Raw genomic sequence first — 14,536 nt, forward strand, 5'->3', positions numbered from 1 at the left:
GAGAAAGATGACAGAATAAGACTGATATGAGAAAGCCAGCCGTCAGAGAACGAACCTTTTGGGATAAAGCTCGCTCCGGAAGGGGAGTTTAAAAATCATTAAAAGCATTCGTTTTATGATTTTTTCGCCATCTTCTAAGGAAACACGAAAGCTAATGTCTGTCTCTGTGTCGCAAACAGAACTCATGAAGCATCCTCAAAACCTTGTGATCGCTTCCAAAGGATCTCCCTTGATCCAAAGTCCGAAGAGGTCAAGTTCAGTACTCTGAGTACCGAAAGGCATTTGAGGAGGTCCTGGAACATCCGCCGGCATTGCACTACCAGTTGTTTCTATATTTAGACTCAACTGCTAAGGATAAAGTCTTTATTACAAAGATCAAATTTCTTAATCACATTTGATTGTTCTGACATGAGAGAACCACTTATAAATCATACAAGGAAGCTGGAAGAAAAATTCCAAGTCCTGCGAAGAAATGTTGGAAGACTTCTGAGCACAATCCAGGTAGGATCTTGAAGAATCGCATTTTTATCTCTGAGAAACATTCAAACATTCTTCAAATATTCTCTATCAAATGCCTTCTAGATATCACGCTTTAGGTCTTCCATGGCTACGTCATTTCTTCCTTCGTTGCTTTCTCGTTTGTCTATTTGATTGGGGAAGACTTGCAGGAGATTCTGGAAGTTCCGAAAGATTTCAAGAGCTTTTGAAAATTACTTACCTACGTATTTGAACAAAAATGAACAATATACTACAGGAAAAAAATGGGTACATTGTCTCCATAACAGGATTGTTAAAACATTTGCCAAAACCAGAATTCAGATATTAAGAATGCACCTCAAGACACATAAATCACATAATATTATCCTATCAACAGTTTGTTTCTTATCCATGCTAAAATTTCCCCGATATCCACCAGATTCTGGCTTTAACTCACTACAGACTAGCTACTGTAGTCCCTTAAGACAAATGACCAACACCATAGGTAAAATTGGCGCTACAATCCATCGACCTAGAACAATATTCTTACCGAGTTCCAAAGCACGATCTGAGAAGTTCAGGTATTTGGAAGGATATAAAAAATCAATTGTAGAAGAAGAAAAAAACTGGATTCCAACTGGATCTGTGAAGAAAGTTCACGCCTGTTGGATGTGGCGTTGTTTTAGGTTTTAGGAATTTTACGGATCTTACGGTGCATTTGAGTCTTTTCGCTGCTCTGGGACGGACCGGACGGTTAGCGTCTTTTGTAAGGGGTTTTTACGTCCCTTATCCTATAGGAAGGATAGTAATCTAATTGGATGACATTTTTGATGTTCACAATTTTTATTTGGTGTTTTTGACAGTAGATTCATTTTGTTTCTGGTGGTAAAATTGTTGATGAAAACAATCAGCAAGAATGAGATTGTTACGATATGTCTCAAGCCCTGGAAAGAAGGGGATTGCATTTTGAAAGAGCAGTTTTGATAGAGGGAACCAAGATCTTATCGTCCCGAAATCGAAGAGAGAAAGATGACAGAATAAGACTGATATGAGAAAGCCAGCCGTCAGAGAACGAACCTTTTGGGATAAAGCTCGCTCCGGAAGGGGAGCTTAAAAATAATTAAAAGCACTGGCTTTAAGATTTTTTCGCCATCTTCTAAGGAAACACGAAAGCTAATGTCTGTCTCTGTGTCGCAAACAGAACTCATGAAGCATCCTCAAAACCTTGTGATCGCTTCCAAAGGATCTCCCCTAATCCGAAGAGGTCAAGTTCAGTCCTCTGAGTACCGAAAGGCATTTGAGGAGGTCCTGGAACATCCGCCGGCATTGCACTACCAGTTGTTTCTATATTTAGACTCAACTGCTCCAAGCATGCAACCAATCTCGACCAAATGTGTATAATATCCTCCGTATGCACTATTATAACTTTTATACGAGCATTTCATCTACTATATGCATTAGAACTTTTATATGTGTGTTTCATATTCCATGTATATGTGTATTTATATTGTGTATTTCATATATGTATTTATATTGTGTATATCATCTCTCTATGTGTGTATTTATGTCTATTTCATCTTCCATATTACGAAAACATTTGAGAACTTTTAAAGAGAAAGATGACAGAATAAGACTGATATGAGAAAGCCAGCCGTCAGAGAACGAACCTTATCTGTTTGGGATAAAGCTCGCTCCGGAAGGGGAGTTTAAAAATCATTAAAAGCACTGGCTTTAAGATTTTTTCGCCATCTTCTAAGGAAACACGAAAGCTAATGTCTGTCTCTGTGTCGCAAAAAGAACTCATGAAGCATCCTCAAAACCTTGTGATCGCTTCCAAAGGATCTCCCTTGATCCGAAGAGGTCAAGTTCAGTCCTCTGAGTACCGAAAGGCATTTGAGGAGGTCCTGGAACATCCGCCGGCATTGCACTACCAGTTGTTTCTATATTTAGACTCAACTGCTCCAAGCATGCAACCAATCTCGACCAAATGTGTATAATATCCTCCGTATGCACTATTATAACTTTTATACGAGCATTTCATCTACTATATGCATTAGAACTTTTATATGTGTGTTTCATATTCCATGTAGATGTGTATTTATATTGTGTATTTCATACATGTATTTATATTGTGTATATCATCTCTCTATGTGTGTATTTATGTCTATTTCATCTTCCATATTACGAAAACATTTGAGAACTTTTATAGATCTGACTCTTTGACAGATTATAAGTATGTACTGCAGGGAATGGTAACGTTATCTACTTCGCTTGTTTTACTATTCTCTATCCTGTAGACATGGAGCTTCACAAAGTTTTTCTGAATCCACTACAATGTTCATCTCTTCGTTGATTTTGCAGATTTTGCAGTAACTCATTCCAGTCTATCAAATCAATGGACAGATCTTGTGTCTATTGGAACTGCTCCTGTTATGCTCTTCCACCCAACCACTGATCTTTTCTTTCGCTGTGAGCCCTAAAGATATTTAATCAGGGAGGTCTTGAACGTGAGTCCCTTGTGTCTCTCTATGCTGTATAGAGCTGTGTCTCTACATAGTCGATGGCCGTCGATCGATGACTGAAACCATTCACATTGTCTCGACAACATAGATCCACCTTATCGATCGACGACCGTCGCCTGTATTTATATTGTGTATTTCATACATGTATTTATATTGTGTATATCATCTCTCTATGTGTGTATTTATGTCTGTTTCATCTTCCATATTACGAAAACATTTGAGAACTTTTATAATCGCTGCCGAGATTGCTGTGGTTGAGGGGTCTCCAGTTCAATAGACTCTGGTCTTGCATCTCCGGTATTTGGTTTGAGATTACCTGCTTCTTGTGGATTGTTTGATGTAATTATTATTCATTTTGTACGAAACCATTTCTTCTTCTGTATTTTTTTTCTCTCTCTTCTAGTTTCTATTCTTTTTTTCTAATTCCTTTTCTAGTATTTTAGCTTCTTCACCTTCTTCTTTTTCTTCTTCTTCTTCTCCTTCTTCTTCTTCCTCTTCTCCGTCTATTTTTTCAATCATGCACTCGCTAGTTTCAGCCAGAAGTTCAATTTCTTCGCCACCAATTTCATCCCAGGTAATCTCTCTCGTTGTCTGAGGAATCCTTTTTGGTTTTTTATATTCTTTTCACTGTTGGCTCTCGCATTCTCCAGTTCAATTACAATAAGATGCAACTGATCTTGCATTTCAAGTGAGCCTCGCATGTGAAGCGTTAATGGATTTTGTGTTTTTCTATCTGGCTGGTGGTGCCGTCGGTAAATTGCCAATCCCAGGGTAATTGGAGGCCGAACACACGTGGTTAGAATAGAATAGAATGGAATAAAACAAAATGGCCGCCGAAATTCTACAGGGGCTTTTGCCCCCATAGCGTGTTGACGACTCCAAATGGAAATTCTTTTGCTATTAGGCTCATTCCAATAAAATTACTGCCAAGTATTATAAATTATAACAGTTGCATACAAAAGTGAGCAAGTTGATTGACTTTTTAAAAGAGTTTTACCTCGGTGGTGTAGTGGTCAAAACGCTCGCCTGGTAAACAGGAGGGCGTGGGTTCAATCCCAGCCGAGGTATGGAATTTTATCCTCAATATAATTTGAGAATTTGACCACAATAATAGTAGTAGCCTACTGCTGGAGTAAAGGGACTTATCAGTCCTATGCGAGCAGTAAAAATAAGCACTATTATTATCATATAGGTAGGTACCTACGTAGGTAGTGTTTACATAAAGCGGAACTTTGAGCAGGGATGTTTGGTATGTGGAGATCATACTATTCATATTATTCTTCTCGATCGAAATAAATGTGCCAGCCTACTTAGCTTAGTTGGTAGTGCGTCTGCCTTGTAAGCGCTAGGCCGCGGGTTCGATTCCCGCCCAGGGCGGATTTTATCCTGATGGGATAATGTTCGTTCTCGGAAACGGCTGGCTTTCTCCTATCCTGTCTTCCTTCTCTCTTCGAATTCGGGACGATAAGACCATAGCAGTTACAGTTCACTCTGTCAAACCCCTTAAAAAAAATGTACATGTACGAAAAAGTAACTACTTGAATAAGTGCATGATAAAAAAAAATGGAATGAAAATATCTAAATTTGAAAATAGGTATAAGTACCTAAGCTGATATTGAAAAATAGTGATAACAAAATGCGTAGATAGGTACCTATTCGATCTATTTGAGCCCCTAACCCAAATCCCTATGGTAATAAGCCCACAGCGCGTCGTACGATATTGGTAGATGACGTCATCACAGGAGTACAGTGTTGTCGCTAGGTATGATATCGGCGGGCTTGAGACTCTCATGTTCCGAGAGCTGTATCTCACGATCTAGTGAACGCATTTTCTTCGTTATAGTCTCAATATTTTTTTTAATTTTCATAGTTTTTTCTGAGATAATAAAAAAAAATCATGAGAATCACCAATTTCGTTCAGGACAGTCACACTACTTTCACGTCACGTGAATCATGAACGAGATTACCTACAATATTATGTGGGAAAACTTTGAACTACATCTTTTCGACTCCCCATGACTTCTACTGACGTGATGTGACTCCTTATAAGTTTGTAAATAAGGACTCCTTAGTTCGTCGCCTGACTTTGCTGATATCGGTACAAACTTTTACCTTCACCTCCTTACCTCACTTGACATCTTGAATCTTTATCTTTTCCACCGGACACTCTGAGATACCTCTTCCTCTTCTTCTCCACCACATCCTTGTCCTCCTCTTCCTCTTTCATCTCCTTCCCTTCCATTTTCACCTCCCTTTCTTCCTTCTCCAGCGCCTTAGGTTTCTTCTCCACTCTCTCATCATTCACCTTCGTCTTCTCCTCTGTTCCTCCACCATCGCCTCCTTCTTTTTTACCTGTTGTGTGTTTGTTTACTGGATGACTGATTTGACCGTAGTGGAGGTGAAGTTTTAGAAGGTGAAAGAGACTTTCTGCCTCATGGGACGCGTCGTATCTGCTTTCTGTGAGACGGGCCACTTCCATGATTTTAGGAATAAAATGTCAGGCGCCCGATTCATAAAAAAAAACTTCTCACTTTTTTCACTTTACAAAATGTATGACGTAATACATACCTATTTGATAAGAAAACCCTTGACACTGTGTCAACTCTCAACTCTCAGTGGTAAGAAAACCCCTGACACTGTGTCAACTCTCAACTCTCAGTGATAAGAAAATCCTTGACACTGTGTCAACTCTCAGTGATAAGAAAACCCTTGACACTGTGTCAACTCTCAGTGGTAAGACCGGCCCGGCCACTAATCATAAAGATATTGAAAAAAATGAATCTCATAATTGATCTTTCTTCCAACAACTCCAGTTCTATCCAGATATCAGGTAGAATAGACATGATAGAAAAGCTATTTTCTATTCTACTCTACTATATTATATTCTAACAGAATGTCAGCAGGATCTACGGATGCTGAGAAATTGTCAAGTTAATGACTTTGGTGTCGGAATGACGTCAAATGACTTTGTGGTGACATGTGACAAGTTATCGATTTCATCGGGACAATCGGGAGGACATGGTTAGGACAGGAAATTAAAGTGAAAAATCGATTAGTACGATTATCTCTAAGTCTATTAATAGTTATCGATTGTTAAAATCGGTTTCCTGCAGGAAATGGAGCAGAGCGGGAGTAGGTATAATATTTTGTTATCTACGTAACGTAGGTAATTAGTTAAGTTTTTGTCCTGACATTATTACCGCTTACCGTTAGGACTTACCTTTAGCCAGGTCTCTACAATCTCAAATAAGAGTTCGTGAGCAACCCGTGAGAATGATCGGAGACGATACTTGGACACTCTTGGAGTCTTCCCCGATGAACAAGATCAGTCAAAGGCTCAACAGTCAATACAACCATTTGGAAAAATTCAAATAAATAATAAATTGTAATTAAAAAATCAGGCGATTACATTACAGTCCTTACTTACAGGATATAAGTAAAACTCTTAAATAATAATAATAGTGCTTATTTATACTGCTCGCATAGGACTGAAAAGTCCCTTTACTCCAGCAGTAGGCTACTACTATTATTGTTTTCTCTCTCTCTTCTAGTTTCTATTCTTTTTTTCTAATTCCTTTTCTAGTATTTTAGCTTCTTCTTCTTTTTCTTCTTCTTCTTCTTCTCCTCCGTCTATTTTTTCAATCATGCACTCGCTAGTTTCAGCCAGAAGTTCAATTTCTTCGCCACCAATTTCATCCCAGGTAATCTCTCTCGTTGTCTGAGGAATCCTTTTTGGTTTTTTATATTCTTTTCACTGTTGGCTCTCGCATTCTCCAGTTCAATTACAATAAGATGCAACTGATCTTGCATTTCAAGTGAGCCTCGCATGTGAAGCGTTAATGGATTTTGTGTTTTTCTATCTGGCTGATGGTGCCGTCGGTAAATTGCCAATCCCAGGGTAATTGGAGGCCGAACACACGTGGTTAGAATAGAATGGAATAAAACAAAATGGCCGCCGAAATTCTACAGGGGCTTTTGCCCCCATAGCGTGTTGACGACTCCAAATGGAAATTCTTTTGCTATTAGGCTCATTCCAATAAAATTACTGCCAAGTATTATAAATTATAAGAGTTGCATACAAAAGTAAGCAAGTTGATTGACTTTTTAAAAGAGTTTTACCTCGGTGGTGTAGTGGTCAAAACGCTCGCCTGGTAAACAGGAGGGCGTGGGTTCATAATTTGAAGCACCCCCATGACTCTACCAAACCAGGGACTCACAGGCAAAACTTTGCAGGGCCTGAAAAAGAATATAGCTATTATACACCACTTTGAGTCCAAGTCTAAATAGGCTGAAGCTAATCAAAAACTTGACTGAGTGGAGAACTCTGCTCTGTTTTCAGCTGAAGAGGATGATGATCTCTGTGACTATTGCACTACCCAGATCAACACCCACCTGTTAATTTATGGAAGACTATGAGGTTTTTCTCGTAATTGTCCTTGGACATGCACAAATAATGACCTACAAGCAGCAAATAACAGCTCCTACTGGAAATTCAAGGCTTGAGAAAGAAGAGGACACAGATAGGAAGGAAGCAGAGAGCATAGTTTGATGTGGTTTGAAATCATCACTTCCCTCTACAAGTCTCCATGCTCAATGGTCTATGCTCTCCACTCCTTTGATTTTAGTCCATCAGAGATCTCAGGATAAAATCATGTAGGTACAAATTAAGCTTTTGGTGACCGATGTAAACTGTAGTTTACAACAAGGTTTAGACGTTTGTTACAGAGAACGTCTGTGTAAACTACAGTTTACATCGGTCATCAAAGGGTTAGCCCGTCTGTGTAAACTGTAGTTTACACAGAAGTTCTCTGTAACGAACGTCTAAACCTTGTTGTAAACTACAGTTTACATCAGTCACCAAAGGCTTAATTTGTACGGATATCTTGGAAACTAAGCAAGATAGGTACATAATAAAGTTATAGAATGTTTTTTATTGGAAATGACCTCAGGAATCTACCCTAGGCTTTTGGTCGTGTTCACCCTGTATTTACCTGTTGTATCTATTTGTCCAGCACTTTTTGATGTATTAAGTAGGTACCTATGTTCAGCATGAACAACCAAATGGGAACCCAACTTTCAGTCTATCAGCTCCACTCTAGTTGGTACCTTGATGATATCAATTTGGAACTTCTGCTCGATTGTAGTTAATTGAACTACTCTTTTTCACTCTTTAGCCGGAAAGAGGTAGAAAAGTATAAAAATGTGACTTTTTCAAATTTCGACTTGGACTTTTTTGAATTTTCGATTTTCGAGGTTCTTGTTTCTTGTTTTATCACAGCGTTGCCAGCTCATTCCTTATTTCACATACCTTTTTTGAAAATGTATTCGGTGAGCTTTGAACCAATGAGAAGTTTGCCAATACTTTTTCTAATGAAAAAAAAAAAAATCTTTCAAAATAGATCAGTTGCGCTTACTTGGGTGGTGTTTCAAAGTCATAGAGCAGGAAAAATAAAGACCAACGGAATTTTCCTTTTTCTTCTACGACTTCTAGATCCCGAGATGATTTAAGATTGGGTTTTTATTTTTTTATCGTTAGGGTAGGGGTATCTGCACTGGCGTCATCAGCCAGCAGTGACAGCACGTCGGATACCCCAATTTCCAATGGACGGAGATTGCGGTTTGAATCTGGATAGGTGACCATTTACTCATTTAGGCATTCTAGGCGATAGCGTGCTGCTTCTAGGCGATAGCGTGCTGCTGTCTCTTCTCGACCCAACTTTGTCTGGGTGAGGTTCATGTGAGGAGGCGGATAGCTTGCAGGATTGTTATGTTTAGGAGTAAATTGTCTAACAGGTCACATTCTTCCAAATCAGTAGTAATAGATCAGTTGCGCTTACTTGGGTGATGTTTCAAAGTCATAGAGCAGGAAAAATGAGGACCAACGGAATTTTCCTTTTTCTTCTGGCATCAGCATTAGGAAATTGCACAGTATTATCATAGGTAACAATACGTTTCTAAATTACCTCGAGGGCACGATTTGGGACTTAACAAGAACTTCGCGAATGATTTCAGTTATTGGTGACTCGGAACTGTTTTTATAGCCGCTCTTGGGCCTGCACAACTAATCCTATTTTTTTTATCTCCGGGCTTGGAAGCTTGGAACGCTTTATTTTTTTGCTAGTTATAGCTTATTTCTCTGCTAACTGGCTAGAAATGCAGCATACGCTCCCGTAGGCGATGACGTCACATCAAATGTCCCGAGCAAAGCTCCCTTGGAGGTAACGCATTAATGTGTTTGTGCGCATACGTTTCTGCGCAGTTCTTTCTGCTCCGCCGCTAGCGCGCTTGCATACTGGCGCTACCTAGCGGACGAAAATAGCAACTGCGTTAAGTCTGACGTCACACATCTTCATTAGAACGGTTTGTCCGTTTGTTAATAAGCAGGTGGTTTTCTTGTGTTATCTGTTTTGGTATATTTGTCACATCGGTTGAGAATGTTATACGATTTTACGATTGGGTTGTTATCTTTCTATCGTTAGGGGTTTCTGCACTGGCGTCATCAGCCAGCAGTGACAGCACGTTGAATACACCAGTTACCAATTGACGGAGATTGTGGTTGGTATCCGGACAGGTGACCATTTAGGCATTCTAGGCGAGAGCGTGCTGCTGTCTCTTCTCGACCCAACTTTGTCTGAGTGAGGTTCATGTGAGGAGGCGGATAGCTTGTCACCAAATGCAGGGTAAAACATTTGCCACCAAAAATCTTAGTAGTTATACAATGACGTTATACCCCCTTCAAACAAACAAAGAAACAAACTAAAAAAAAACCGTTAGGTAATGATTTCCAAAAATCGTAACAGTTAGGTATACTACTATGACATTAACCCACAAAAAAACTAACCAAAAAATTAATGATTTTATTTTCTCTCCCTGTTACAGAAACGCCACCAGGGAAATCCGATTTCTTGACAGGAAAGAAACCGTAGTATTTCGTGTATTCATGGTCAACAGGAGATCTCCAACTTACTATTGGTAAGTCATTTATTAGTTTATTTGGTGGTGTAGTGGTCAAACGCTCGCCTGGTAAACAGGAGGACGTGGGTTCAAACTCGGTCGAGCCATGGAATTTTATCTACCGCATGAGATTTGAGAAAATAGTTGTAGGTATAACTACTGCTGGACTAAAAAGCCTTTTGAGTTCTGTTCGAGCAGTATAAATAGGCACTATTTGCTATTATTCACTATTTACTGTTCCATAAAAAAGTCATTCGTTACTCTCTGAATTGCTCGATTAAAAACAGCAGCAACGGTAGTTAGAATTGCACAATTTTTAAACAGTTTAGGTACTGTACTAGTAAACATTCTTCTGAAATTGGTCCGAGGGTTTTTGTTATTTGATTTGGCATTTTCGATAATAGATCGCAGCAGTAAAAGTTAGTAACACTTTAAACGTTAAGTTTTTATCACTTGTTGTTCATGTCCTACCCCATAATTCCAAAAGGTGTAAGTAAATACAAGTCAAAGGTCGTGCTAATAAAGTACGATCTGAAATGGTAACAACTAAAACCAAAGGATAACCTTGAGAAAATTTAGACAGGCAAGCGAAAATATTGATCAAATTATTCAGAAACAGTCAATTTCTGGGCGTTCCATGGGTTACAAACCCTTTCAGAGCGTCAGTGGATTCAGAAGTCACAGAACTAGAAGCAGTAAACATGTGTCGAGAAAATCTCGCAATTACATCACCACAAACATTTTACTAAAGAAACAAACAGAAACGCAAAAAAAACTACAAGAGTTCAAAATTAAAAATGATTTCATGCGAGATCCTGACGACCCTGACATTGACACTATGACGGCAGTTAAAATCCAATATCCTAGAGTGAGCAAAAAAGGCTGACCCAAGTGTCAATCGTTTGATCAGCATGCCGAGAATCTGGGTGTCACTTCATCCTCGGTTTTGTAGATCTGTAGAAGCTTAACAATTTATTTTATTATTACTTTTTTTAGAAAAAAGCCTGAAGATTTTTTTCTAAAAAATACATAGGTAATAATAAAAAGTAAAAAAAGTTACAAGTTGTAATTGATGAGTATGCTGATGTTAAGCTACCCTTCATAGAACAGCATGGATTTTATAAATCAGAGGTTCCCAAACTGTGGTACGCATACCACTAGTGGTACGCGAAGAGATTTGAAAAACCCATTTTATGATTTTTCTCGTAAATGGAAAAAACTAATCTGGCAACTCTTTAGTTGGAAAAGAAAAATATCTACAATCAGTGCATCAACAAAAATGTGAAATCGTATTACGATTAACACAAAAATTTCGCCTGCTGCGCTATAATTTCTTTATTTAGCCCCAAAACCACACAAAATTGATGTTTCGTGGTACGCCAAAAGAACCTTGAGGTGTCAGGTGGTACGCAGTACTCAAAAGTTTGGGAACCCCTGTTATACATAAATTTATTTCTTCTTTTTCTGTAAAAATTATTATTCGATTTATATTGTTTTAGCGCAGCCGACTGGCTCGGAAGATTTTTTTATTCCTTTGAGAGATGTGCTCCAAGTTTTATTTACAAAGTGGTTATAGGCTTTTCAGAGGTATGCATCAAGATATAGGCTTTTGATTTCCAGACACAAGAAAACAATTTATTAGTGTAGGTACTTGACCTACAGAATAGACTCTTTGAAAATTTGCAATTATTATACAATAAAAACAATTTGTTATGTCATTGTGTCACAAAAGCTGCATCAGAAGATTCTCTATTGATTTCCAGACACAAGAAAATAGGTACTTAATTTATTAGTGTACTCGACCTACAGAATAGACTCTTTTAAAATTTGCAATTATTATACAATAAAAACAATTTGTTATATGTCATTGTGTCACAAACGCTGCATCAGAAGATTCTCTAAGAATAAACACCGAGATCCTAAGATTCCAGGAATCAATATTGTATTGTATTGTCAAGATATCAGAGATGAAGATTCTTCATCTTCAAGGAACGAGATTCAATATTCAAAATCCCAAGATTCAAGAACCAGAGAACCAAAAACAAAAGTTCAAGAGTTCAGGAATCAAGAACATTATTGATGGTAGACTCAGTATAACTTTGTGAAGGTTCATTTTAAATATCTAAATATGAAAATAACTTTATTCTTCACTGGTTTAAGAGTAAAGTTATTTTCATATTTAGATATTTACAAGAACAATATCCCAAAAATGTCCAAGATTCCATCAAGAAAAAGAGTAAAGTTATTTTCATATTTAGATATTTACAAGAACAATATCCCAAAAATGTCCAAGATTCCATCAAGAAACAAAGATCAATATCAAATCAGGAATTCCATTATTCCACCGAACTGTTCAGGAATCAATATCAAAATCCCAAGGATCAAGGAATCAAGAACAATGTCCCGAATTTCCAGAAATCAACATCGAAACCTAAGATTCTACGAATGCAAATCCCCCCAAGATCAAGATCAAGGAACCGGATCCCAGACACTCCTAGAAGGATGCAAAGCGTCATCTCATATCCGGAATTTCCAGAAATCAACATCGAAACCCAAGATTCTACGAATGCAAATCCCCCCAAGATCAAGATCAAGGAACCGGATCCCAGACACTCCTAGAAGGATGCAAAGCGTCATCTCATCTCAGAAGTGAGAACCTAAAACGATTGCCATTAGGATGAATAATGAGCAAGCGATAGTCATTCAAGTAGCTACCAACATCGTGAAATTAGTAATGACATAGATCTCGCAGGAGATACAAAAACCCATGCATCTCACTACAGGATCCAACGGAAGTCGTCACTAGAACTGACTCCTGACTCTTTGACAGATTATAAGTATATGTACTGCAGGGAATGGTAACGTAATCTACTTCGCTTGTTTTACCATTCTCTATCCTGTAGACATGGAGCTTCACAAAGTTTTTGTTGAATCCACTACAATATACATCTCTTCGTTGATTTTGCAGATTTTGCAGTAACTCATTCCAGTCTGTCAAATCAATGCACAGATCTTGTGTCTATTGGAAATGCTCCTGTTATGCTCTTCCACCCAACCACTGATCTTTTCTTTCGCTGTGAGCTTTAGGGCTAATCAGGGAGGTTTTGAACGTGAGTCCCTTGTGTCTCTCTATGCTGTATAAAGCTGTGGCTATACATAGTCGATGGCCGTCGATCGATGACTGAAACCATTCACATTGTCTCGACAACATAGATTCACCTTATCGATCGACGACCGTCGCCGTCGACTGTGTGCACATAGCTTTATACACCTTAAACTTAGCATTGATTAAATCATGATATGTCACACTTGTAGATCACGTCCTAGAAAGAGTAGTTTACACATCACCCAGTATATCACTGAGACATAGTGAGATTCGGAACTCTGAGAATGAAAAGAAAATCATGATGATGTTATTAATTACCGAGGACCAGGGAGCTTGCATGTAAATATTTCCGACTCACAAACACTTTGCAACCATAATGGCAACGCCAAACAAAAGAGATGATGCTATAGACTAGTACAGAGTATAAAAGATCTGATTGAAGATGATGAAGTGTTAAGGATGCTACAGGAGCTAGTATTCCTGATGTAGGTAGTTGATAAAGTACGAGTAGATGTGATTGGTGAAGAAGGTTTTTTTCTTCTTCTAAGGATAGGTACGGGATTTTCTACAAAGCACTATTAAAAACCTTAAATAGAGCTGAATGGAATGTAAGTATTCATAAATATGATGGTACCAAAGGATGGATGACAGAAGGGATAGTACAAAAAGAAATGGATGATAGAGAGTACTAGGTAATACTAACAATAATTCCACCAACAAATTTTGGACCTTCAAATGTCAATTTAGATCAGTTAGAAGTTTCAACACTGATGCTCAAAACTTCAAACCCATTCACAGTTCAACGCAAACACTACATTTTCAAGGTAAACTAAACTAAACACAAAGTCACAAACTCTGAATGACTTAATTTTTCAAAGTTCGAAATAACTGTGCTTGAGAGATGATAGGGTTTGACATTTTGCACCGTTTGGCGAGTGTGCTCAGCGAGTTGTCCGGGTGTTCAAATGCACCAATAGGTCAACACATAAACCGGAGTAGCAAACCGGTCTTCAGAATCGAAGACAGGCTTCAACATTTTTGAATGGAATACTGGAAACATCTGACCCAAGTGTCAATCGTTTGATCAGCATGCCGAGAATCTGGGTGTCACTTCATCCTCGGTTTTGTAGATCTGTAGAAGCTTAACCGATGTGGCGTTGTTTTAGGTTTTAGGAATTTTACGGATCTTACGGTGCATTTGAGTCTTTTCGCTGCTCTGGGACGGACCGGACGGTTAGCGTCTTTTGTAAGGGGTTTACGTCCCTTATCCTATAGGAAGGATAGTAATCTAATTGGATGAAATTTTTGATGTTCACATCAGTTTTTATTTGGTGTTTTTGACAGTAGATTCATTTTGTTTCTGGTGGTAAAATTGTTGATGAAAACAATCAGCAAGAATGAGATTGTTATTAAGTTCATACCGTATCACATATGATACATGAACTTCTCGGTACCACTGCTGCGATCTGTTAGACTT

Source organism: Diaphorina citri, unplaced genomic scaffold (genome assembly GCF_000475195.1).
Source record: "Diaphorina citri unplaced genomic scaffold, Diaci psyllid genome assembly version 1.1 scaffold334, whole genome shotgun sequence".
Lineage (NCBI taxonomy): Eukaryota > Metazoa > Arthropoda > Insecta > Hemiptera > Psyllidae > Diaphorina > Diaphorina citri.